This window comes from Pteropus vampyrus, unplaced genomic scaffold (genome assembly GCF_000151845.1).
Source record: "Pteropus vampyrus isolate Shadow unplaced genomic scaffold, Pvam_2.0 Scaffold302, whole genome shotgun sequence".
NCBI lineage: Eukaryota > Metazoa > Chordata > Mammalia > Chiroptera > Pteropodidae > Pteropus > Pteropus vampyrus.
In genome coordinates, this window is record NW_011889083.1 from 2,890,023 (window position 1) to 2,917,066 (window position 27,044).

A 27,044-nucleotide genomic window follows, 5' to 3' on the forward strand; every position below is an offset into this window, starting at 1 on the left:
AGGACTTATTATCTTAAACATTCCCTAAGCTGAATGCACAACCATATGCTCAAGTTCAACTTGTGTCAAAGCCTGACTTCTGGCAGCTTTGTGTCTGAGGCTGGCCTAGAAAATTTTTAGAAACTTAGTGGATTAATCATTATGGAAGTGAGGGTGTGTCTACAAGTAACAAGGCTTCCTTTCCTTGATTTTTTTTCTGAAATTTTTGCTGCCATAATTTTCTGGTTAATCAATCATGAAATTTTCCAACATGCAATCTGATATGCTGAATATTTTCCTAGAAGAAGAGAAATAGACATTAATCAACTTTGTGTGATTATCACAGTTACCTGGTTTTTTTTATCTTTGACTCATCTACTGAGAGGTAAAAGTACAATCATGATTTTAAAAAACAAAAGATGTCTCATAAAGGTTATTTCACAGTAGGTTATTCAGCTACTAAACTTATATAACCCCACAATGGGGGCTTTTGTATGAAGACTTCATGACCCTTGCTGTCAGTCTTCTTTAGGGAAATTCACACCCATTCCTATCTCACCTGAATTTGTTATCTCACCACTGCTTCTTTTGTCCTATGACGTTGGCATGTCATCTACTTTAAAAGCTTTATAGATGTGGGTATTGCTTGTCACTCTTCCTCATGCTGCCAATCCTGCCTTCATCCATAGGATTTATTCTCCAGATAATGGACCTAAATGTGCTAAGAAAGAATGCCAACTTGGGGCTATGCAGACTGTCCAGATCTTCTGCCTCTCCTTTGATTGTTCACCATTAATTCTCAACTGGCAAAAGAGACAAGTGAAAAAGAGGCACATTCCTCACCTCTCATACCTTGAATCTGGACTATTCATTTTCAAACTTGTTCACCCAAATTACGATATTCTTGCATTTGCTTCTGCTGTAGTGAGTCCTTATCATTGATAAGATTTCTGAGATATAATTGGCCTAAAAAATAGTTGTTAGCTTTGATTGTAGTAGTAATGCTCCTTAATATGCCAGAATATCAAGCTTTCTTCTTTTCTTTCCTGATTTTTTTGGTACTAGTAATGGTACAGTATTGTTTGAAGGAGGATGAAAAGGTTCAGAAAAAAGTATGCATTTTCATTCCAAACAGCAATTGAGAAAATAAAAAATACATCACAGATCTCTTATATTGAGGTATAGATGTCTTCTCAGACATTATGATAAGATTCTATTTCTTTTACAATCCTAGTATAGTGATTCCAGGATTAAATGTTTTGTGAATTACTACTCTTATAAAATACTTACATAGTTTCTTTATGTAGCCCTACCAAGCTATAATCTGAGCCCAGATGGCTATATGAAGAACAGGTTTAAGTGGTGCGATTTGTGGGGTATAAGCAACTCCGATAGACATATTTCCCCTAACACCCATTCAAAAACATGTCTTCTACTGTCACTCTAGGAGGTTAAAGTATTATAGACAAATGAATACAAATTTTTGCACTCATACTTTTAATTCCACAACTAGTGGGAAAAAGTACAAAAAAAGAGAGTTTTGAAGATATGAGAGTTGGAATAGGTACATTTGATTAGCAGGAAAGAAAAAGAGAGAATATGCCCAGATAAGGCAGGCTCAAGGGTGTGTTTGCTCTGGAGACTCTGGTGAGCGCATAGTAGTATAAGCCCAATCTAATGTGTAGGTGCCAAGAGAGGAAAGAGGGCACTGGAAGCAGCTCAAGTACTACCCAGGAGAGAGCTTTCACCCACCTTAAAGTTTTTCCTTAGAAATAGCTCTTTTTACCATTCCTTATGACGTTAGGCTTAAAAGGACTGCTCAACCTCCTTCCCCTTTACAACATTCTTAATAAGAGGTTGCGGTAGGCAGAAAAATGGCCCATCAAAGATGTTCATGTCTTAATTTCCAGAATCTGTGAATATGTTACCTTACATGGCAAGAAGGAATTGAGGTTGCTAATCAGCTCATCTTAAAATAGAGATCCTGGATCATGCAGGTGGGGCAAATAAAAACACAGGGGTTCTTTAATGTAGAAAAGTAAATGTCAGAGTCATATGACATGGGAAGGACTTTATTGACTGATAATTGCTGGATTTAGAAATGGAAGTGAACCAAGAAATGTAAGCACCTTCTAGAAGATAGAAAAGTCAAGAAAAGTGGACTCCCCCATAGAGCCTCTAGGAGGAACATAGCCCTGCTGCAGTTTAGGCTGGTGAAACTATTTTATGCTCATTTGGAGTTCTGACCTCCAGAACTTTAAGATATTAATTTTTGTTAAGTCACTAAATTTATGATAATTTGTTATAACACCAATAGAAAACTAATACAGAAATTGCTCTATCTTTGAAAGTCTAAAGTGATAGGGAAATCACTACTTTGCAAAGTGATCAGTTGACACCTTTCTTTTTTCTTTCTTTCTCTTTTTTCCAGCCTACTTCTTTACCTCCCTTTCTTTTTTCCCATTCTTTCCCAGTGATAATAATCTTTTTCCTTCTTCTCCTTTTATCTTCTTCCATTTCTTTCTCCACCTCTATGTCATCTTTCTCTCCCTCTCTCTACATAGACATACCCAGTTATATATTCATGTTACCAAAACATGGATACCAAAACCCATGACCGACCTTCAGAAAAATAAGGCTTGCTCAATAATCTGGAAGATAACTAGTGGTAATTCTGGCCATGACTTCATCCCCACAAGTGATCTTGAATTAACCTCTGGGCGGCGGCAGGGGGTGGGGGGCGGTGTAAGTAACTGGCTGCTCCTTCTTCCTTCTTGAAACTCTGGGAAAGATGTGGGAGAGTGTTCCATGTGCCACTCTGGGCTAAGGCAGAGCCCTCAGGCTTACCGTGCCCCAGTTCTAAGAAAAACACTAAAATAAATAAAATATAATACAGAGTACAGTCCAGACTCTGACAGCCAGGGCCTTGCTGCTGTGATTATTGGGCTTTCATCAGAAAAAAAGGGGAGTAGGTATGATGGTTGATGGTTCTGCTCCAGCACCAGGCCTTGGACTCTATTTTTTTCTTTCTTAGAGAAGGCAGGCTTACTTGGCCTTCTAGTTTGGTGATTACTAGTTTGTGATTACTAGTTTGTCCCTAACTATTTTAGTCAAATGGTCTCCAGAAGGATGGGACTTTCTCCTCTACATTGATTTTGCCATCTGTTTTAAAGGATTACTGGGTCCTCACAGTTCTCTATGCTTTCTTTTTTCAACAGAATGAAAAACACTTTGATACATCACCCTCCTCCAACTTTCTTTTTCTTGCAAATTAATCACATGACAATCTGTTCAACTCAGCTTGGTTTCTTTGGCTCCTGACCACATAGATTGGAGGAACAATGCTTTCCTGCCCCTCATCCTGTCACCTGCATCCTTTCCTCTTGCCCAGAACTTTTGCACAAGTGTTCACCGTGAAGCAAGACACTCAGCTTCAGAACACACAATCGAGATATTAGGATGAAAGAAATTAATGTAAAATGGCCACAGGAAAATATCTTTCTTTCCACCCCTTTACCTCTTCATGAATCCTAAAGAAAAATTCAGACTTCCATAGCATCTTTTGGTAAGAGACATGGTACCATATGTAACACACATTCACCCTGACAACCTTGAATTTATGATTTTAGATTTGTCAAAGAACTTCCTGGCTGTTCTTGATAGAAGCTTTGAAATGTACTACCAATGGAAATTACTGTGTCCTTTCTTTGGAGAAGATCAAAAAAATTGTATCAACCATTTTATGGGAAACTGTAGTGATTTCCTATTTCTGAGGATAGAAGAATGAACTCTATTTCTCTGTCTAGGATTGCCCTCACATATAGCCAAGAATGCTTACAATGAATGACATTGACACAGACAAGAGGGAAGGAAAGAAATGCAATAACCCACAGATCACCTTCAGAAATAGTGACCTAAGACCCTGAGAATCTTCTCATCTGATGTGCTGAGCTGTATAATGGGAAAGGTCTGAGGCAACAGAAAACTAAAATGTCTCATTCTTAAAATCATGGCAGAGCTGGAAATATCCAATCACTAGGGCTGCCACCTCTGGGTTCATGTTTCTCATCCACTGAATTCCTAACATTTTGTCTGGTTCTTTCTGGAAAAACCTAAGTGAAAAGATGTGTACCTCACACTCAGGCAGAGGTGGTGCCCGGGACTAACTAAGTCAATCAGTGAGCTGAATTCACTGACTACACCATGGAGAGATGACAGTGATTAAAACTCGATTTTTTAATGCAGCTACTCTCATATGACTCAGGTGACATGAGGTGAAATGAGTAGTTTGGTGAGTCTTTGTGTGGGTACATTTATGGGGGAAGTTTTATTAACTTAGGAAAAAGAGCAGTCAGATCTAGAATAGTCTCAGTTGGGGGAGAAAGAGGACTTTGCCAGTAGTCAGACTTATAACTTTTAATTTCCTGTGCAAAATGAAAATAGTTTTACTCTACTCATATCTGTGAAATAAAAACTCTTATCGTATTCTCTCTCTCTCTCTCTCTCTCTCTCTCTCTCTCTCTCTCTCAAGGCACAAAATAGATAGAATTCAGCAATGCTGGCAGATCTTTTTACACAGTTTGTGTTGGGTTAAATTTGATGCTAACTAGTAATTATTATTGTAAGTGACATCTATTAAGTTCTTATTTGTAAACTACTATTCTCAGTAGATTTACATGTACTAACTTAATAAATGTGCCCGGGAAGGCCTGGTGGATGTGCTGCCTGAAGAAGGCATCATGTCAGTGTAGGTTCACTCACATGTGCTCCAGTCTACTATGTTCAATGTGACTAAGTGATACCCTGCCATTATTACTGGGAACATTACTTTTAGATTATGTCTCTAAAACTCATGAGCCTTAAGACTTTTGGGATCCTCAAAGGGGTAAAGGGCAAGACATGTTAGGGGCAGAAAGAAGGACCGTAATCCAATCATTTCAACTTTTGCACATTCTCTAGAAATAACAGAGTTCCCAAAAGGATTATTTTAGCTTAAGCAATGTCAGCAAAGCTCCCTGGAAAGTGTCCTCAGGTTGCCATGTCGGGGAGATATTTATACTTTTTAATCTGTTAAAAGTCCTAAGAATATATACTTCTACAAAAAAGGACCTTAATACCAGATTTGTGTGTGTGTATGTAAATTTACAGATACAAACTGCCATTCCTGTTTGTTTTTTTTTTTTTAAGGTTAAATGAAGTCACGTAGTTGCTGATGAAGTAGGTCAAAAGCAACTTTCCCAAAGACCACTGTTGAGAAAAATGAGATCGCTTATAGTGCTTGGATTTAACCACATAGGAAAGAATCACTTAGTGCACAGAGAACAACTAGCACACTGCTGAGACCTAAAGGACACTGAAGGAGAGAAACATTCTTGTGTAAATAAACTATGGCTTGGTTTGTCAGAGATACTGAAAAATGTTGAAAAATGAGTGTCACCCATTTCAAATAAAATTTCAGATTCTTCTTAGACAAGTGAAAGAAGTATGAAAGATGTCCAGGATGATTTATATGACTCCATCAGGAGTTAAAATTATATTAGTAAGAAAATATTCATTTGTTTAAAAAAGCTATTTTATAAGCAAATTCAATGAAAAATGTAATTCTCTTAAATGAGTATAGGCATGAACTGTATCTTATTTTGGTTTATTTGGAGCATTTTCAAAGTATTGGAATAGAGAGGAGGGAAAAGTACATCTTGGTGTTTGTCTTTTAACTCACAAATGAAGATTTTTCTGATCTCCACAATTAGAAATGATCTGTGCATTTTGTTTGCTCTCTCAGTCTTCTGCTTTTATCTGACCATAACAGTTTTCCCGCATTGAGTTATAATTACTGGTCATCAATTGCTGTCTCCCTTAAAAGTTTAATATCACCATGGGTATCTTAGTCATCATTGTACCCCCAGTGGTTACCATGATGCCTACAGGAGATACACAATAAATATCTGTTAAATAGACATTCTCTCACCCTCCAGATTACATGTTCTATGAGAGAAATTGGTCATGTTCATTTTTTTTATTACTCATAGTGGCTGTAATAGTCTTCGAAGATGGTCACTATCAATTCTTCCTTCCCTATATGTACATGCCTCTTTTCCCATCAAGAAATGCACTTTGTTTCCTTTTTTCCTGAAATCTTGGTGGCCTGGTAACTAGCTCTTTTATAACTTTTTATTTTAAATAATTTTAAGTTTTCAAAAAATTACAGAAAACTTTATATAGAATTCCCATATATTGTTCACTCAGTTTCCACTAATGTTAACATTTTGTTTAACCAATACATAATTATCTAAGCCAGATAACTAATCCTGATATAATACTATTAGTTAATCTACAAACATTATTCAAATATTACTAGTTGTCTCACTTTGGTAGACAGAAATCTAAGACTATCCCCAGGATTCCCAGCTCCCAATGTACAAACAGTCTGTCCTAGTTATTTGGTCAAACACTAATCTAAATGCTGTGATGGAAGTATTTTGCAGTTGTAATTAAGGTCCCAAATCAATTGACTTTAAGATAGCAGTATTATCTAGGTGGGCCTGACCTAATCACGAATCCTTTAAATCTGGGTCTAGAGGTCAAAGATTTTAGTCCAAAGATTTTAAGCACAAAGCTAGTTTGACATGAGCAAACAATCTAAAAAGGTATACTCCCCCCATCCTCCCCCCAATGTGTTAGAAGTGATAATGCGTCAGTCTAGGCCAAGACTTGAAGAGGTTTAGCACCTTCTTTTGCGCTTGAAAATCAACTTCTATGAAGGAAGTCTGGCCACTATCCTCAGAGAAAGAGGGGCCACTTGAAGAATCACAAAAACTTTAGGCATACGAGTAAAGCTTCCTTGACCCTCCAGCTCACTTCTGCAACTACGCAAATACAGCTGAGCAAGTCCTCCCAGCTATTGCTACATTGAACAGAAGAATTGTACAGCTGATCATTACCCAAAATGCTGATCCACATAAACTAATGTTTTAATTTACTGTTTTGAGGTAGTTTGTTATACAGTAATACACAAATAAATATCTACCTCAGAGAAGGACCTCAATAAATATTTAATTAATGTAGTTTGATGAATAGAGTTCATGAAATCTCAGCTGATTGAAATTAGGAATTATATGCTATGGTTTATTATTTTTTCCTATTGAACCAAAAACCTGCTTTGGTTGGAAGTTCTTCATTGTCTCTTAAGGAATGGACTATGTCTAATTATTCTGATGATGTGATGCATCAAGTTCATCATTCTGACCAGATTAAAATCCCTTCTCATCCTCAGATGAAAATGAGGACACTTGATCAGTAATTGCTACGGGAATTTGATCTCGGAAGAGTTTAAACTTAGTAAAAGTTTAAGTTACTGAGGGCTCTCCATAGTAGGTTGTCTCTAAGATGGTCCTCAATGAGCTTCACCAATGCTTCACACCTTTGTGATGACCCTTCCCACATGGTAACAAGGTTGGTCTGTGGAAATGATAACATATAGCACAGGTGACGGTATGCCACTTCAGTGATTAGGTTTTAAAAAAATCGAAGCTTCTGTTCTCTCTCTCCCCGCCACCCTGCCTCTGTCTCATCACACACTCTGGAGAAAGCCAGTTACCATGAAGTGAAAAGCTTCACACAGAGGCCCACATAATAAGGAGCTGAAGCCTCTGGCTAACAGCTTATTTACCTCTCAGAACCATGCAGCTGAGCTTCCTGACCCTCAGAAGCTGTGTGAAATAATTATTTGTTGTTTCAACTTTATCTTTAATAAATTAAACTAGCTTTAATTTGAGGAAACTTGTTACGCAGCAATAGATAGCTAATATAGTTCTCATTATATTATTGTCATTTTTAACAAATGACTTTTGTTTTGACTTTTGATGTTATGATATAATCTTTGTTAGTTATCACCACTCTTTATTAAGTGTGATACACCTATACAGCCCTGTATGGAGGCATTATAAAATTAAGGGACTTTGTTGCCTGCTGTATGTTAACCTTTTTGTGAGAGTGCAGGGTAGAACTCACAGCAACAATATAGAGTTACTGAGGGAGAGGAAACAGAACATTCAGCGTCTGAAGGGCCCTCCAGAATAACCTCCACATTCACAATGTATTCTAAACCCAGTGGTTCTCATGGGTAAAGGGAGCAATTCCAAAAAATCCCTGCCACGTGGTCCATTTGGCAATGTCTAGAGACATTTTTGGTTCTCATAACTAGGGCAGCAGAGGGAATAGTTTGAAGCTGGCAGCTGGTGAGTAGAGGCCAGGGATGCTGCTAAGCAAAAGCAATGCCCAGGCTAGCTCCATAATAGAATTATTCAGCCTGAAGTGTCAATAGAGCTGCTGTTGAGATATACTCTTCTGAAGCTGATCCTTGAGACAGAAGAGCAGGTGCCCGACTGGTCATCTCAATGTCCTTTGTTTTTACATTATATGAGTAAGAGAGGAGAGAGAATGGCTTACTGAGGTATAATATGACCTCTAGAAAAAGTCTCCAAAAATTTTAAATAGAATTGTGTAATACTTGTTTAGATGTCTTGTCATATGTGTGATTCTAAAGTGAAGGGAACAAAATACTCTAGTTAATGGAGGGAACTTATAGTTATTCTTCACAGTTGCAGTTATATTAAGGACATAAATCAAATTTCAAGAAAAATCTTAGTCCTTAATATAATAAGAGAACTATAACATGTGCAAGTGACACTGGCCAAGCTACATTCCTCTCTGGGCCATATACTCTATAGAATAAAGATAATTTCTGAGATCCTTAAGTTCTCCATTCTATGGTTCTTTCATTTAGATCATACTATGGATGCACAGAAACTGCCAGAAGTGTAGACAAAACTGACAGACAGTTTTGAACAATACTGTTGAAAGGAGAAAAACACTTTAAATGAGGAATTAGTACTCCTTTTGGGTATCTGGTGATCTAGAACTGTAGGGAAATTGAATATTTACAAAGTTAACAAAATGAAGTGGGATAATTTGTCAATTCCTTGGCACATCTTCCTATCTCTTTGATGTATGCTCTCTGCAGATGTTTACTCTAGGGAAAAGTTGTGTAATTGAGGTGAAGTGTTTAGCATGAGTAGCAGTCTCAGAAGAACCTAGATGACCTCTTGATCAGTACATTCCCAATAATATCCCCCATATCCCTGAAAACCTGCAGATCTGAATGTCATAGGTTCTTCTCTACAACATAGAACTTTTGAGGAGAACTAAGGACACAAAAAAGAATAAATCTGTGTGCAAAACATTAATCAACATTTGAAATCCTATTCCATTGTTCTGACAAGATTAAAGTGAGGACCAAAAATCTTACCAACTATCCCATTGGAAAAAATTACCTTGCCAAAGGAAGTGATATTTCAAAGAATTTAATGGAAGAAGAACATTTAAAGGTCATAAGATAGAATTTAAGCCTAAATGATGACTTTTTCTTGGCTGTAATTCTCAATTCTACAGACCTAAGCAAGTTACACCTAGAAGATATGCAAAGGAAAGGGCTTCTGGCAACCAGACCTCTGTACCAGTGTGTTGATTTTACTCAACTATCAGAACATGGACTGGCTCCTGGACCCACCCTTCCTTTACATGTCTAGAGTCACCATTTTAATCCACACCCTTCTTGCTTCCTCTTCTTCTTGCCCTCTGCCATTTCTGTCCTTTCTTCCAAAACTAGTTTAAAAAGTCACCTGTCTAGTAAGATTTAATTTATTTTGGCCCATTATGAATATAACTGATTACTCCTTTACTCTGCTCATTACTTAAGCCTGACTTTATTTTGCCATTAATAGCATTGTTAAAGAGATAGTGTTTGTTAAACTTTGGACAGATAGAGAAGATTAGGACTAGGTGCTCAACATCAAGAAACTAGAAATTGAACTGGGAAGACAAGACAATTATATAAACTTGATGTAAGATAACTCCTGGTGCTACATAAGAAATTCCAGTGCTATTGGAATTCAGAGAGGAGAATAATCTCTGTAATCTTGAGAGTTTAGGAAAGTAATTATGTAGGAAATAAACCTTCATCTTCAAAGAAGAATGAGATTTAAATAAGTAGAGGCATGAAGGATATTATAGGCAGAGGTAATAAGTTATGGAGGCAGGAAAGCCATGAAATATTTGGAAATAGAGATCTTGAGTGAGCAAATTTGAAGAGAACATTTGAATGGTGAAAGATGACTGTCATATTAGCAATAGATTGGAAGACGGGAGAGGAACAGATTTTAGAGGGTATTTGGAGGCCTTGAAAGTCAAAAGGATAATTCTTCTGTAGGCACTGGGATACCATTGGAGATTTTCCAACAAGGAAGTGACTTTCCCAGTTCTTTAAGGGCCTGGACTGAACATAGCCATCTTGCATATAGCTGTATACATTTTGTTTCACATATTAATGTTGTATTAGATTAAATCAGATTATAAATAACTTGTAAACCAAGAATACTTTTCCCTAGTTTTATAACATGTCCTTTCTTGCCTATACAGTGTTCAGGATCTGTTGGTGAGTAAATGTTATTGCTCTTATTACTCTATAAATTTTTATCGGGCTTAGCTGCTCCAAATGGGTTATAAACAGATAGCATTGGTATGGGCAATCATGTAAGATTTTTTTATATGAAATATATATTTTCTATATAATATGTTCTCTAGGGCCATTGGTGTAGAGCCACCTAGATTGGATTAATTATGTTTGAGCAATAAATCCAGAGGGTTGTGTTGGAAAACGGAGCCTTGAGAAGCCACTGCCACTCTTTTAGAGCTCTAGAAACTTACCATCTCATCAAGCTTCAAAATTCATCCTTCTCGGGAAGAAGATGTATTTATACAAGGTCATGGTAGTGGTTATAGTCAACACATGGGAGAAATTGATGCTAAGTCTGAAAAACACTGAGGCCATCTGTCTGCCTGCTCCATGGAAAGTATCAGTCCCTAGTACGGATTTAGGCTGAGCCCATATGCCAATCTGCAAAACAGCACTGAAGTTAATTATGGGATTCTCCCTGGTCAGTTTAGTCATGGACAATTAAAACAGTTGAAGCAATTTCCTGAAGCCTTGAATTCTAGGTTGCCTTGTTCTTCTATTTAACACTTTACTGTCCACATACATGATTTAGTTTCCAAGATAGATTGGAAATTTCTTAAAGATAGAGTTTTTGTATTACACTTTTTTTTTTTTTTGTATTCTGCTAGGCATCTGGCACAAATTAGAAAAATGAGTTAGTGCTTAGTAAATAGTTGTTGAATTGGTCTGTAGAGAAAGCTCACTCTCGGAAATTTGGAAGACCAGCTTTTCTGTCAAACTCAGTTTTCAGTGATGCAGATATACTCCTGCTTTAGTCTGAAAGACTTGAAGGTGTGTTAGAGGTTGTTTTGAGGCTTAAAGTTTAAAAAGTGGCAGAAAGACAGAGTACAAATGGAACAGTGCCCTTTTTCAGTACTACCTATGAGACTGACGAAACCATATCTTGTTCCCTTGGTCAATTCCTATAACTGACCATTTTACCTTCCCCACCCCAGTATAAGTGGAGTCCCAGAATCCTTCTTAAGCATCAGTGTAGACAGCCACTAGAAATAAATCTTACATGACACAGAGGTTAAAATACATTTTCTATTTCAAAACCTTTGAAGCAATAGCTAGTTGCATCTATGGAAAAACTCTGTAAGACTAAGGGCAACGTTACATAGAAAATAATACAAATAAGAGGTAGTCTTTACTGGGCATTTAGATGGTCTTCTCCTACATCTATTTCTCCTCGAAAGATGAGTCTATGCCAGTCACAGTGATTCTATTCCGCTTGTAGTGTTTTTTTTGTTTGTTTGTTTGTTTGTTTTTTTTTTTTTTTTAGAATGGGCTTTACCCATTCTGGCCAACAGGATGAGAGAAGTCTACTGAAAAATTTCTAGAAAGTTTGCCTCTTCCTTTCTTATTGAATATGAACAAGAATAGCACATGAGAGGAGGAAAGAACCTAGGTTTTTGACAATCCATCAAATTCTCAATCATTTTATGTTGAAAGTCTACCTTTCTGAATACCTATATGAAACATACATTTACTTCTTATTTTAGCCACTTTGAGTTACTGTTTTTGTGGTTTCAGCCTCTGAGACAGGGAATGTCCTAGCTTTACAGAAATGATCTCAATTGATCTTCTTGAAACTCTGTAAGGTTAACACTATCTTCATCCCTGTTTTTCAGGTCAGAAAACTGAGAATTAAATTTCGTATATAACTTTCTTAAGGTCACAGGGCACTTATGCTTTGGAGCTGTCATTTGTACTCAGGAACTTGTACTCTTAGACATGCTGGAGTCAAGTTGTCTATTAATTTATTCCATGGGGAAAAAAAGAAGGATAATAAAGTAGAAAATGTATAGGCTGGGCATATTGAAGTTCCAAAAAAGTCTTTTTAACACATTAAAGGAAAGAGGATTATTTGTCTGTACCAAGTTGAAGGAGCTAATGCCACCCACAACTTAGACGTCTACATACGAAAAGTGTTTAATTTGGCTTCTTTCCTTCCAGCAGGCTGGAGCTATGTTTAAAAAAAATAATAAAATAAAAAAATTTCAATCCATCATAAACCAGTTTCCTCTTCCACTCTGTATAAGTTGTCTCTGTCTCATGGAAGGTGGAGTTGGCATTTTGGGACGGTAAAGCCTTTTGGGATGGGTTAGCGAATCACTGCTAAATGACTTTGTGTATGTGCGTCCCTCCCAGGGCTGCCACACTTGACAAATGCTGCTCAGAGCCAGAATCGCCACTGTGAACAATGGTCTGTGCAACCACTGCTCCTGAAGAGAGCTGTTCAACCTGGAACCGTTCCAGGATTACTCATCGTCAGTGTTCTAATCAGGCCATTCCTTCCCCCTACCTTTTTTTTTTTGACAATACTCTTCCCCGGAACTCATACAAGTTTTTCCTTTCTTCAATATATATGTAGATTTCCCCCTCTTTTTATTTAGAGCCTGAATTAAGTTCAAAAACACTTAAAGTCGAGGTCTATTTATTTTTTCAAAGAAGTATTTTCTTTTTGTGTCTTAATCCCTTTAATCTATTTGGAGTTTCCTTAGGCCAAATGATGTTCTTTGATGAACAAAGTTTCTCTTGAATTATGACTTGTAATCAAAACTTTAACTGATCATTAGCTAAAATGTAATAAAAATTTAACAGGAGCTTCCTAAAAATATCTTTCATGTTATATCCAAATGTGTCTGTGCCTGTGTCTGTGTGTGTTTACTGAAAATCACATGTGATTTCAAGGTTTATCACTGGATATTTCATCGAAATTATTACTAAATGGATTCTAAGCACTTCGATAAGGAGTTTTAGACATAGCCTGTGTGAAAGTAATTTTGACATATTTTGTGGATTTTCACTAAGATATTGCAGACACTAATGTGTACTCAGTGAATGGGGTGTATATGTGAGTAAAATTCTTCTCAATATGTAAACCTTTACTTTTTACAGAAATTTCAAACAAATTTCATCTGAAAATCATAAGCTTTTGAAACTAAAATGACAGAAAATTCTCTAGGAAATTGACTTCACTGGAGAGATCTTTAGATTTTTTTTTGGAACCTTAACCTTTCTACACCAAGTGCTGACAATTAATATTAAAACTAGACTTTGAGATTTCAGTTCTAGAAATAAAAGCCTGGCTGAGTTATTAGATACTTGAGAATTTACTTCTTATGATGCTCAATCTTCTCTGGTTTTGCATTTCTAAAATATGTTTATCACATTGAATTGTTTCTTCACACGCATATGTCATATATTCTGAAAATGTATGGTGACAAAACCAGACATGATGAAAACGACCTAAACAAAACTCTGGGTGTAGTGTTCTTTCAGATAAACAGCAATTCTATCCTCTGCTTGTTCAGTTGGTCTTATTACTCTTTTATGTACTGCTAATTCTTCCTTCACCTTTCCAGTGATAAAAGTACCCTATTCTTTCTTTACTGGTGGGACCTACATTATCTTCTTTTATCTTCTTAGTTTGGATGGGACAGAGGGGTGATCGGAATTGAATTTTAATTTCTATAGTACTTTCTGTATCTCTCATTTGTCCTTTTTCAAGAATCTTATTCTTATTTTCCAAATGCCACTTTGTTTCAAATTTCTCTGAGAATTTTAATCAAGTTTTCCCTTTTGTAAAAAATGTTACCTTCTGTTTCTTAATTATTCCTGTTTTCTTTTGTGTCATTTTTCCTCTGTGTTTATCTTTGTTATGGGGCAGGTTTTCTCTAATTTTATAATGATCCTTAGTAGTCTGTTTAAGGTTACAAATGGAGTAATTGTGACCTCATTGATATTCCTCTATGGGCAGGGCTGATTATCTGGTGGGCTTCATTTTTGGGTGAACATATGGGGAGCTGACCATTATATTGAAAGGCCTGATTTTAGAGTGCTTTGCTCTTGGACATCAGCACCTTTATTAGCTGTCCTGGTTTTTCCTGGACAGGCTTTGTTTGGTTTTGTTTTAAAAAAAGTAAGCCTGTTATTTTTCATCTGGAAGGTAAAAATTGGGTATCATTCTGTGTTTAGGTGTGTAGATAGGTGGATATTGTAAAGTGAACCGTTGCTTGTACAGGCTTTCACTTACACCCTGTTGTCAGCTATCTGCTGGGCCGATCAACAATCTTTTCAAGACTACTCTCCCCACTCTCCACCCCTCAGCGTGCACACTCACACACTCACACACACACATACACACACACACACACACACATACACACACACACACACACACATGCATGCACACGCACACAGACGCACATGCACGTGCACAAGAATGAAGCTTTCTCATCCTTACTTTCTAAATTACCACTTATCCAAACACTTTATGTCTTCCAGAAAGTTGGGAATTTTCTTGTCTACTGGTGATTCCCATAGTGTCTTATCTGTCATTGTTTGTTAATGCTTTTTATTTTATTTTATTTTATTTTACTTGCTGTGGTTTAAAAATATTTATAGGCACAAATTTAAAACACACATAAAATTAGGGATAATAATGTAATTATTATCTGTGTGCTCATTATCCAGATTCAACAACTATCAATATTTTGTGAACATTTTGTCCATCTCCTTACATCTTTTTCCCTATAATAGTCAAAACCAAATTCAGATATCATGTCATTTGACCTATAAATACATCTCAGTATACATCTTTACCTGAGAAATACATGCATATGGGCTCAGTCTCACATTGAAAAAAAATTAACAATTCCTCAATATTACATAATATACAAATATTATTCAAATCATTACAATTATTTCAAAAGTGACATTTTATACTTTGTATTGTTTGAATTGAGATCTGATCATGGCCCCCAACATGTCCTTAATTGTTACATTTCTTAAGTTTCTTTTATTCTGAAACAGTTCCTTATTTTGAGCACTTTCTATATTAAATTAACCAGCTTCGTTGCAGTAATAAATGACCTCCAAATCTCAATTGCTGTAGCAAAAAATATTATAAGTTTTTATTTCTGACTCACACTGCATATTGTCTGTAGTTTAGCAGTGGCTCAGCCTCTCTCCATATATCTTCTTATTCTGAGACTGGGGCTATTTGTGTTAGGATCTTCTTGTAGCAGAAGTAAAGGGGACACAAAACCAGTGATGACATGACCAGCCAGGCTTTGATTATATGTGTCATAGTCCTTTTTACTCATTCACCATTGGTCAAAGCAAGTCATGAGATCTAGCCAACATTAATGGGGTAGAAATGCGTATAGTTCTTCCAGGAGAATAGTCAACCAAAAAGCAGTAGGCACAAATGTATGATCCTCTTACAAGTGCATAATTCTTACTTTTATAGAAAGGAGAAATAAATAATTGGACAATAATAGAATCCACTGTGAATGCCTTTAATCAATTAAAGAAACTAGGTCATTTATTGTGTAGACTGCCCTGCATTATGAATTTGGCTGATTGCTTCCTCATGGTATTGTTTGATTTATTCTTTTATGTCCTAGAAACTTATATTTAAATATAGAGGATTAATTGGATTTGGGTTCGATATTTCTTTGGCAAAAAGTACTTCATAGATATTCTTCATATGTGCTTCCTATTGCATTACCTCTGATGCCACAGTTGATTAACCCATTTTACTAATGCTAAGTTTGATCAGTGAGCTCAGATATTATCAGCCTGATCCTCCCATTAAAAAGTTCCTTATCAATAGTTCATCTTATGGTTTCAGCATTTATTCATGACTTGTCTAGATCTGTTGTTTCATCGATGACTGCAAATGATGATTTTTCCCCCTATTTCAATCTGTATTTATTAGATAAAAGCAATAAAAAATTATGATCAAACTGCCATATTGAATCATAAGTACTATATTTATTTTATATTTTGGGGTCTGAGTAAAATTTCAAATGAAAAAACTTTTATTAAAAACATTTTTTAAATCATTGTGCTAGAGGATCTCTTGAATACCTTCCATCCCTAATGGTTTATGATTCATTACACTATAAAGATGTACAACTGATAGAAGTTCTGTTGTGAGTGTACAAAGTAGCCAGTTAGATTCTCTGTCTGGCCCAGAGGATTATAATGAAGCCATTGAGGGTATCCCTGAGCAGTAGCTTCTTGTAAATTAGAAGGAGAATGACCCTCCAGCTTTCAGTCTTGGAAGCCATGCAGAATGATTATTTTGCCATGTTATGCAAGTATATGTACCTCACACCAATACAGGGTATAAAACTGAGATTACAAAGTGCAACAAAAATAACCCCTATCCTTTTCTTCCCCCCATCCTCCAATATAGGACCTTTATCTTCCTCTAACAAACCCTGTAACTATCTTTGTGTTCTCATGGGATAACATGCTCTCAGAAACATGAAGGTATCTATCATTAACCTCTTTTTGTGACCCATCACAGTAAACATTGAAACCTGCCACTATAGAAGAACACAGTTCTGCTATGTTTTCTACACTTCCTGATGTACTGCTCTGATCTTATTTGAAATGGGAAGAATTTCTCTCCTCCATCTTTATGTTCCATTTCATTACATGAATAGAAACACAATTTGCTTGGGAATCCAATGATTTATAGATATTTTAGTGAAACAATTCTCTCAAGTTGAACCCACTGCCTCTTCTCTTGTGACTCAAGTACATGTTTATGGTGCTTAGGAGAATAGATCATCTGAATGTTGACTACTTCACTGCGTATCAAATGCTCCTTCTTTTGCTTTGGCTGGGGCATGCAGGTGGTCCCATATCTTGATACAAAAGAATATATTGTAGGGACCTTTCTTAAATCAGATTTGCAATGACTCTTTTCATGCCAAGTAAAACAGCAGCTGAGAGATAACGTCAGGTCTTTTTTCCAGATTTGAAGTGCAGTGACATCCCTCCCCCCGTAGAAGTTGACACTGGCTTCTACCACATAGGGTGGTCCTGGAGAGAGTCAAGATAGGTCTTTGTTGATAGATTATATTTATTCTGAGGTCCTCACTCTCACCTCAGAGAAAGCAGACTGTAGAAGGAGCAACTGAATGGGAAAACAGAAGGATAAGCAATGAGAAGCCCTGGGAAGTGACATAATCTAAGACAACTTTAAGGGCTAATATAGAAAAAAATCCACATGTAAAGCCAGAAGAGAAAGAGGGCTACTTGGATTGCTAAGTAAATCCATACTGTCTCTAATTGTTGTCTAAATCCCTAAGAAAGGTTTCTGTTCTCACACCTTTGTTTGCTTCTAAGTTTCCTCTATGACAAAGTCTTGGAAGCTATGAAATATCCTGATAGAGATGAAAACAACTCATTATATCTGCCACATACAGGAAGGTCTCCCATTACCCTCCAGGCATCAGAAGATGATCCACCAGGTTGAAAATTATGGAGGGATAATTTATTAATTTATGAAGATTAGGAACTATCAAACACTAAAGTTTAATTTCTTGAAGACTGGCTAGTGTAAACAGTTTCACATAAAGATCTATTTACTCCTATTCAGAAACAGACAAAATGACCCAGTTGTTCTGTGGTACACAGGGCCCAGTTGTCTATTATCAACTGATTAGATTTCTTTATGGTCATTATAGAGAGAACCCCTTAACCATCTCAGCCAAATCATCTGGTGCAAATTTATCTTCTTTTCTCTTATAGAGGGAAACATCCAATGATCACTGTAGAGTTTATGCATGTATGTGTGTGCAAGTGTGTGTCTGAGTGAGCTCTCAAGATTTCTAGTGTTGTTAACAGAAGGAGAACATAGATGTACTCACTATTAGAACAAACAATAAGACTCTTAAAGTGATGCTGACACTAAGTGCATGTGAAATCTGCTTCCCAAAATTTGCTTTAAAGTTGACTTAAAAATAATAAAGATGCTCCAAGTGACCATTGGCCTTCTTGAAATTGTATAAATGTAGCAGCTTATAGAGCAATAAAGTAAGATATTGATTTCTTAGTCTAATTTTAAAGTAAAAAGGAGAAAAAGGGGTGATCAGAATTGGTGTTTTATCAGGTAAAACCAGATTTATCTTATTTAATTTATTCTAGAATCAGTAATTTGTCCTTAACTATTTCTTAGAATAATTCCCTGTGGTTTGAGGGCTCAAAAACTGGACCCACATCTATTTGTTTCTGTTCCACACTTCTAGTATATGTGAATCAGCTTGCTTTTCATCTTCTTCATAGAGTTCCTCCATAGCCGTAGCCCTTGGTTCTGACAAAAGAGTGCCCAGTGTTTGATAGAAAATTATTTCTACAGTTCACTTCTCAGTACTTTTCCTTATAGCTCAGTTGCCCTGACTAACTGAAAGCAAGAGATTACATGAAGGCAATCAGATCTTGGCATTCCTGACTTCATTTTGTGTGGTCAGTTCACCAGACCTCACTAAGCTTTCTTTTTAATACTACAGGATTGACAATTAGGTATCAGTCCAGCTCATGAGCTGTGAGAGGTGGAGACCTTTTCCATGGGTGTTTGGAATCCAGTGCTGGTGGTTGAGGATGTTGGCTCCAGTAACTCTGCTGCTATTTATTCCTATAGTAAACTCCAGGTATGACTGTGATGAGCCTGAATATTAGAGATGCAGGACTCAGTTTCTTCTATTTGATCCATAGGAAGCATTATTTGGAAGTTAAAGCATGGGCCCAGAGGCCCAACAGCCTTAATGGTACATCTTTGTTCTGGCATATATTCTGTATGAACTTAGAAAAGTATCTGAATATCTCTGTGTCAGTTTCATCTATAAAATAGAGATAATATATCTATTTATATCATAGGACTGTCATGAGGATTAAGTGACGTAGTGCATATAAAATGCTTAGGACAGAGTAAGGTCACCTTATAATTAGCTACTATAATTGATATAAATAGTATAAGATAGACCTTCTAGAAGTTAAGAGTGGGTCTTTCCAGGATGCACTTTACCTGTTTTAATATTTCAAAATGAAAATGCCTTAAATGGAGTTTTTAAAATGAAGTTTGGTTTAACTTCCTGTAATTTTACTATAAGCAGTTGATGTAGATATACCTCAATCCCAAGGGAACAGACATATCTTGTCTGCCTACTCCAAGGTGTGTCCCACTGGCACTGACTGTGGGACAGACAGTGGCTCCAATCAATTCAGCTTCCAGGAGCTTAAATAACAGAAAAGTTCTGCGATAGAAAGTTTGTTCCAGAAAGAAGAATACCATGATCATGGTTCATCAAATCAGATTGGGATTTCCTTTCATATTCTCCATCTTATAATCTTAGAGAGAGAGCGAGAGAAAAAAAAAAAATGACTGTCAAGGAACTCCTACCCTAAACAAGATTTATGGTTAGCTTTCCTGAAATTTGGTTCTTTTACTGAGATCAGACTCCTTCCAAGATGTTTATGCCTGAAGAGCCCACTGGAAAATTTTTCAAGCCAGCAGCAGGAGACTGCTACCTGGCTAATCCTCCCCTCAGTTGCTGGAATAAGCAGAGAAAAGACTCAGGCTATTGATCTCCCTGTCAAGGTCTGCATCAACATTAACTCTTTGCAGTTCATAATGGAAAAAGATATTCTAGGCTTCTTGACTCAGATGTGTTTCCTTTTCCTATTACCTTCTGAACAGGAAGGAACAAATGCTTTGGGACTCCTGGAGAGATAGGCCTACTCTATGGCTGTATGCCCCAAACTCAGTGGATGGCTGAGGCTAACAGATGCCCCTTGACTTGGTTCAGTCCTCACACATTAAGATTTGGCCCACATCTTCTGTTTTGCCAGATGTTAGAGAGCTTTTTTGATAGAAAATATTTTTTTTTCATGAAAATTTTAAGCAGAAGTTACAGTGACCTGCTGAGAATGCAAAAACGGCCTTGGCAATTTAGAATAGAAGAAACATGGCAACCACCTCTTGCTTGGGAGAAATAAGCAAGTGAATAATGATCCCAAGGGAGAAGAAAGAAAATCGATTTTTCTAAGGTGTATATACTATGGAGTCCCTGAATGTATGAGTGAAAGAAGGAGAGGAGTAGTTGGGCATGGAAGAGACATACAGTAGGAATAGTCTTTGCTTATGTTTGTTTGTTTGTTTGTTTTTGTTGTTAATCTGAACTCTTCTTTTCTATTCCAAAAGGAATCTTCCATCTAGCATAGTGGTTGAGAGCATAGCCTTGGTGTTAGACACACTTGGGTGAGAATTTCAATTCTGCCATTTCCAAGATATATAATCTCAGTAAGGTTGCCTTATCTCTCTAAACCTTGGTTTCCGTATTCTTAAAGATAACTTCTTTTATATAAATTAAATGTAAAGTAAACATAAAGCATCTAGAATGATCCCTGCAAAATACTTCAATGACATTAAAGGGTAACTAGTGGTAGTGATGGTGGTGGTGATAGAGGTGGTAGAGGTGGTGACGATGGTGTTAAGGAAGTAGCATTAGTGTTAGTACAAGTGGAAGAAGAAGCAATAATACCTTCAGGCTCTAGCTTTTTCACCATATCATTTAACTGCCCTCCAAGTGTACTGTAATAGATGCACAGGTTTGGCGAGAAACCAAAGCTTTTTGGCCTCACCTTTCTATTGCCTTCTCCAAAGTGTGTTTTTTCTACCACTTCTGCTTGATTTTAACTGAATAAGACTTACAAATGGAAAAAATGAAGAGGGTCAATATTCCTGACATCTTCCTTACCTGAGCTCCTCAGAGACCTGGCAGTGAAAATTTCCTAAGAATGCTGGTTAGAAACTGACCTTTGAGTCTTCCTCTCTGGAGACTCCTGCTCCCCTTCCTGGATCTCTAGCCAGACAGGCCAGGTGCTTTTCCATGCCATCAGACTGAAGTCAGATTCAACCTCAGTCCTCAAAAAAAAAAAAAAAAAAAAAAAGGTGCCATTTCCTTTGGCCAATCCCCTGGAGCCAGACTTCATCCTGTGATTGGCCTTCTCCCAGAGTGACTCATCAACCCAGAGTGTGGCCTTGTGCTGACCCCTGACGTCTTCCTGAGACAGGGTGAGACCTGCTGTGAGGAAAGGCAATCATTATATCATCCCTGAGCCGAGGCCACATAAACACTTCCTTTCTCAAATGAATGGGCTCCAAAGGGCAGACTGACTTGTCTTGGTGTTGCCCTCCCAGACCAAGGGTGTGGATGAGAATTTAAACTAATGTTGGTGGTGAGAACATTTCGATATCAATTTTCCAACTTTTTCTCATAACAGAAAGTTAATGCTATTGTAGAAGGACCTTTACCCTTTTTTCTTTTTAAAAGACTTTACAGAAGCAGAATAAGAAACTGCCCTATTAACAGTGCATTATCCCAAAAGTGTCAGTGTATCATATGCTGTGGAGGCCTAAGATATATGAAGATGACTGTCAAGGGATGTGGGAGAGACAGGCATTTTTGTGAATGAGGCAAAATAGTGCAACAATGAAGATGATGCATGATAGAGTTGGACAGAGTTGAGTTTGGATTGTGGTTGTGAACTTGCTATTCCATTTTCTAAGCCTCTGTTTCCTCACAGGTAAAATGTGGAGATTGATGGTACCTACTTCATAGATACCATGTTAGATATGTTAGATAAAACTAATAAACTGCTTAGAACTGTACCTGATACAGAGCTGATGCTCAATCCATGGTAAGATGTGGTAAGGGCCATTAGAGCTCTGAGGAATGAACACTAGCCTCTACTTGTAATGAACATTTGGATTTAGGATATTTGAGAGCTAGAGTTTTGTTGAGGCCTTGAAGCAAACTGTGATTTCTACAGTGGCTGAGGAAGGGGCATAGAAAGAGAATGAACACTGAGCTGTGAAAGGTAAATTCACTATACAATGGGTAGTTTAATGGAGCAGAATGCAGGGTACGTGGTGAGAGTAGTGAATGGAAAAATAAACTGGGCTACAATGTTGGTGAGCTTGACTAACATACTAAGAAATTCTTTCAGAATGTGAGGCCTCCATTCCAGCTAACTAGCCAACTCCCAGAGCTATTAACCCAAAGAGACAAGAGAATTCACAGATACCCAAATTGGCATACAGTGGCCATCCCAGAGTATTTCAGGCTTGTTTCCATTACTGGAATTCCAACTTACTGACAGGTCTGAACCACCAGAAGGGCAGGCCCAGAAAAGTTTATTTATATGAGAAATTCGAAAGCCTCTAGGGAAAATAATCATTCCAGAATGTTGACTCTTGATCAAGCTTTCAACTTGAGAGAGTAGGAGTGATTCTGAACCTATGGCATTTCTTAGTTCAGTCTTCCATGGACCTATACTGGAGTTCTACGTTGGATAAATGTCCTGTAAACAAGAAATGGAAGAAAGTTCTCGACCAATGGAATAGTACCTGTAAGCACCTTGGAGTGGGAAAGAGGACCAGCATGACTGGGTCACAACCAGTGACGAGGATAGTGCATAGGATAACAGTGAAGAGCAAGGTAAAGGCTAAATGATGAAATCGTACCAAATCCTGTGGAATAGTTTGAATTTAATTATATGTATAATGGGAAGTTACCAGGGAGGATTAAGCAGCTGAGTAGCCTGATCTGACTTTCAAGTTAAAACGACCACATTTGCTTAGAGAATGTGTTGGATGAGAGCAGGTATGGAAGTTGGACTCCAATTAGGAAGCAACTGCAGTAGTCAGAGCAAGAAGTGGTGATGATCTAGATTTCTGCAAAGGTAGTGGCAAGGGCCATTGAGGCAAGACTAGGTTCTAATTTATTTTAGATATAGAGCTTCAGAGTTCAATAGAAGAGAAATGGAATCAAGAAAATCTGTTAAGTTTCTGGTTTCAGCCATCAGGACAAGAGTAGAGCTATCAACCAAAATAGAATATTTAGGGGTAAGACACTTTATTGGCAGGGAGGATCAAGAGTTCTGTTTTTGAGGAATTCAGATGGAATCTCAAGGAGATATTTGTTTATCCCAAACTTTTTGGTGTTCCAGGAGAGGTATACGTTGGGTACACAAAGGTGAGAGAGCTGAGATTCCTGAGAAAGAGGAAAAGGACAGGGCTTTGGAACTAATGTCCAGCGCCTCCAAAATTTAGTGCTTGGGAGGAGAAAGCAGGGTCATCAAAGGGCACTGAAAAGAAGTGGCCAATGGGTTTGCATAAAAAGCAAGGGAGTATGGCATCTGGAAGTGAGGAGTGGAGAGTGCTTTCTATCAAGGCAAGCCTTGCTCAGCAGGGTATAGGTGCCACTAAATACTTCACTGTGGCAGGCATGGCACTAAGCATTTTTAGATCCATGTATTGGCAGAGCTGGAATTGAAAACCAAGTCTGGCTGATTCCAAAAATTATGCCCTTCCTACCACACTATGCTCCTTTGACATCAGCATCTTTATTTTGTAGATAAAGAATTGAGCATGAGGGATTGAGGCAGCTACGCAGACAAGCAGGAACTCACATGGACCTGCAATTCGGGACTTCTTGCTCCTAAAGCTCTGGTCCCTTCACCCACAACAGGCTTCCTCTCCTCCGTTTCCAACACAACTGAGAGACTCAGAATATACAAAAATGGCTCTCCATGAAGATCTAACTACAAAAGTAGAGGTACATCCACCATCACAGTTCTAGCAGTGTTTTTTGAGGAATACCAAAATCAATAAGCTTGATTTGCATAGGAATGGACAACAAATGACATTCTTAGCCTTGTGCTTTCAGGTAAGGACATAGGTTTTTTGATAACCACATCATAGAATATCTAAAGCAAGGTGTACTTGAGGGGGTGGCAACCAGGAATATCTAAGCTGGGATTCCCAGTTGGGTCAGGTGCACCCGTGTGTTCCCAGACCTTGGTGGAGAGAATTTATGTACAACCAGAGACATGCACTGCTCACTACCTCAAATGGGGCCAGAGAGGGTAATGTGGAGGAAGGTGCCAAGCAGGAATTCTGGGCAGAGCCCAGGTGACCCACCCCTGATTGCAGATTGGAGAGGGGCTTAGATGCAGCAAGAGAATGGCAGTGTCTACTTCTGTTCCTGGAACCCCAGCTGTGGCTGCTGTTCAGTGGCTGCTCTGCTGATCTCCTCCCTGAGCTGTCAGAGTCACTTAAGCTAAGACAAACAGCCTGTGGCCTGATACCACATGACTGTGTTTTGTTTGACTGATTTCATTTTGGCACAAAGGCAGCAGGAAAATGCAGATGCGCTGGAGCTTGACTGTGACAGATGGAGCAGGGGGATCCGGGAGTTAAGCTGTGCCCTGGGGCAGGTTGAAGGGCCAGGCTGGCATCCACTAGTGGGAACATGGGCCCTGGCAGGTCTGTGGGTTGGCTGGCCACCAGGGTTCCAGGGAGACATCTGGAAAATAGGGGGCATCAGTCTGTGGCTTCAAACTAGGCTGAGCAATCTGGAAACACATGGCCTATAATGCTCCTTGGGAGGACAGCTACTTTTAAACCTTGAGGGCTGTGTGCTCTGTGAGGGGATCACCTTAATGAGAGGAGAGATGCCTCAGATCACTGCTAACTTTGTAGTGGGCCTGGAGATTGGGCCCTGGGAAGCTCATGTCTGGTGACTGAGCATCTGAATCCCAACAAGAGTCGCTCCCATGAGCTTTCACACTGTCTGACCGTGCACCTCTGCTGTCTTCATGATCAGAAACAGAGCACGTGGTTAGACATTTACACCCTGGTTCACTCTCTGAGAGCATGGGGTGGATATTCTTATCTTCACAAACAAAGATATTTTGCTGTGGAATCCCACATGTACACATAGTAAATTTCTCCATCACCAATATCTCCTCCAACCAAAAATAAGTGAACTAATCTTTTCTTACTATATTATTGCTACTAGCCTCAGTCCTATTTCACTGGACTTTTTCCTAGCAAAACTCCAAGGAAGGGCTGTCTCCTCTTTGAGTCTCCTCACTTTCTTCTTCACTTCCCACTCTTTCCTGAACTCAAACTCCTCTCATCCGAAATCTCCAGTGGGCAGGAGTGAGAAAGACGGTGTGCTGTGGAGGTTCTTCCTTGGGTCTCCCTTCTGGAAAGTGGCAATTCTCTCCCCTCTGGGGACATGCCTGGGGTCATGAATAGGCAGCCTCCTCCCCTAGTTTCTCTATTACCATTCTCCACACAGCCACTAAGGGGGTCTTTTACAAACAGAAATTAGGTCACACCCTCCAGTTGCTCCCAACCCACCCACAGCTTCCCATTATCATAAAAAAAAAAAAAAAGAATCCTAACCCTTCCACCCTGGTTCTGCTTCCATGACCTCCTCTTCTGTTCTTTTGTCTTATCTGGAATGCAGTTTCCTCAGACCATGTCCCAGCTGTTCACCTTTCATGGTTACCTGCCAAACAAGTGTAGCCTCACACCCTATACACAATAACCCCACAACTCATCTTGTTTTCTGTAAAATACCCGTGACCGTAGGAGTTGTGTGTTCGGGTTTATGCCCCTTTACTCCTAAAGAATGTGAATGTCATATGAGCAGTCTTTCTGCATCTCTTATTCAGCACTGACAGCAAGCCTGGGACATAATATTTGCTCAATAAATACTTATTCAATCATTGAGTGGATAAAAGATCCATGTGATTGCCCTATAGGCATGATGGGGAGACAGTGGAGCAGCTAAAGAGTAAGTCAGGCTTAGAATATGCAGGCCCTTGAGAGCTGTGTTAATATATTAGAGTTTTACCTTCCAGAGGGGTGAGTAAACCACAGAAAAGGTTTAACTAGTTCAGGAATTGGATCAAAGTTGTGCTGTAGAATGATCACTCTAGTGGCTGGAAAGAGAGCCTTCAGTGAGAGGGTCTCAAGCCAAGAGGAAGAGAAGTGTATGGGGCAAGGGGGTGGTGTAGAGAATAAGCTTAGTGAGGTCTCAAGAGACCATGAGACAATTCACTTGATAGGAATGGAGAGTTTCTGTAGATAAGGAGCAGTCAAGCTTTTTAGCTAAATGAAGAAGCTTTTCTTCAAACAAAACCGTATTCAGAAATTCCACAATAAATGATGACAGTTGCTCTCACTGGGGCCGGGGAAGGTGCCCAGAGCTGAAGTCCTGTTCCACCCACTCTCATTTTTCTGTTCCTCTCTGACAGTGGCCTCTAAGCCACTCTTGCAGAATCCCAGGGCTGTGAGGGGCACATGAGAACTTCTGATGCAGGTGGAGTGAGAATTAGAGCACCCTGGTGTGCCTTTCCTCTCCTTCTTGCTTTGGCCAATATGCACAGTGTGCAGCTGTCAGCCTTTTCTTTGCAAACAGACTGGCACTCCTACTACCCTTCCTCCTCCCCAGCAACCTGACTGGACAGAGGTCTCTGCGGGGCCCATGCGATATACCCAACCTGGAGGCAGGGCCCATCATTCACCTCCATCCCCCGCTTTGGCACCTCTGTTACTATAAATACATCCTGTGAAGGTAATTGCGTGATGGAACAGAAGTGGTTCCAAAGCCTGCTGGCTCCAGGCTATTGTGTCAGCAGTATACCTCTGAGAAGCACATAAAAAGACAAGTGACTCAGGAGGTAACGCATATGCTCAAAAGAAAGAATGAATGAAGGGGAAAATATAACAAACAAAACTCATAAGACGACATTATGAGTGTTCCCAGGAGAGTGGAAAGGCTCCACAAAGGTAACCTCAGTCCCTTGAGCACACAATATGGTTTTTATAAAGTTCCCCAACTCCCTT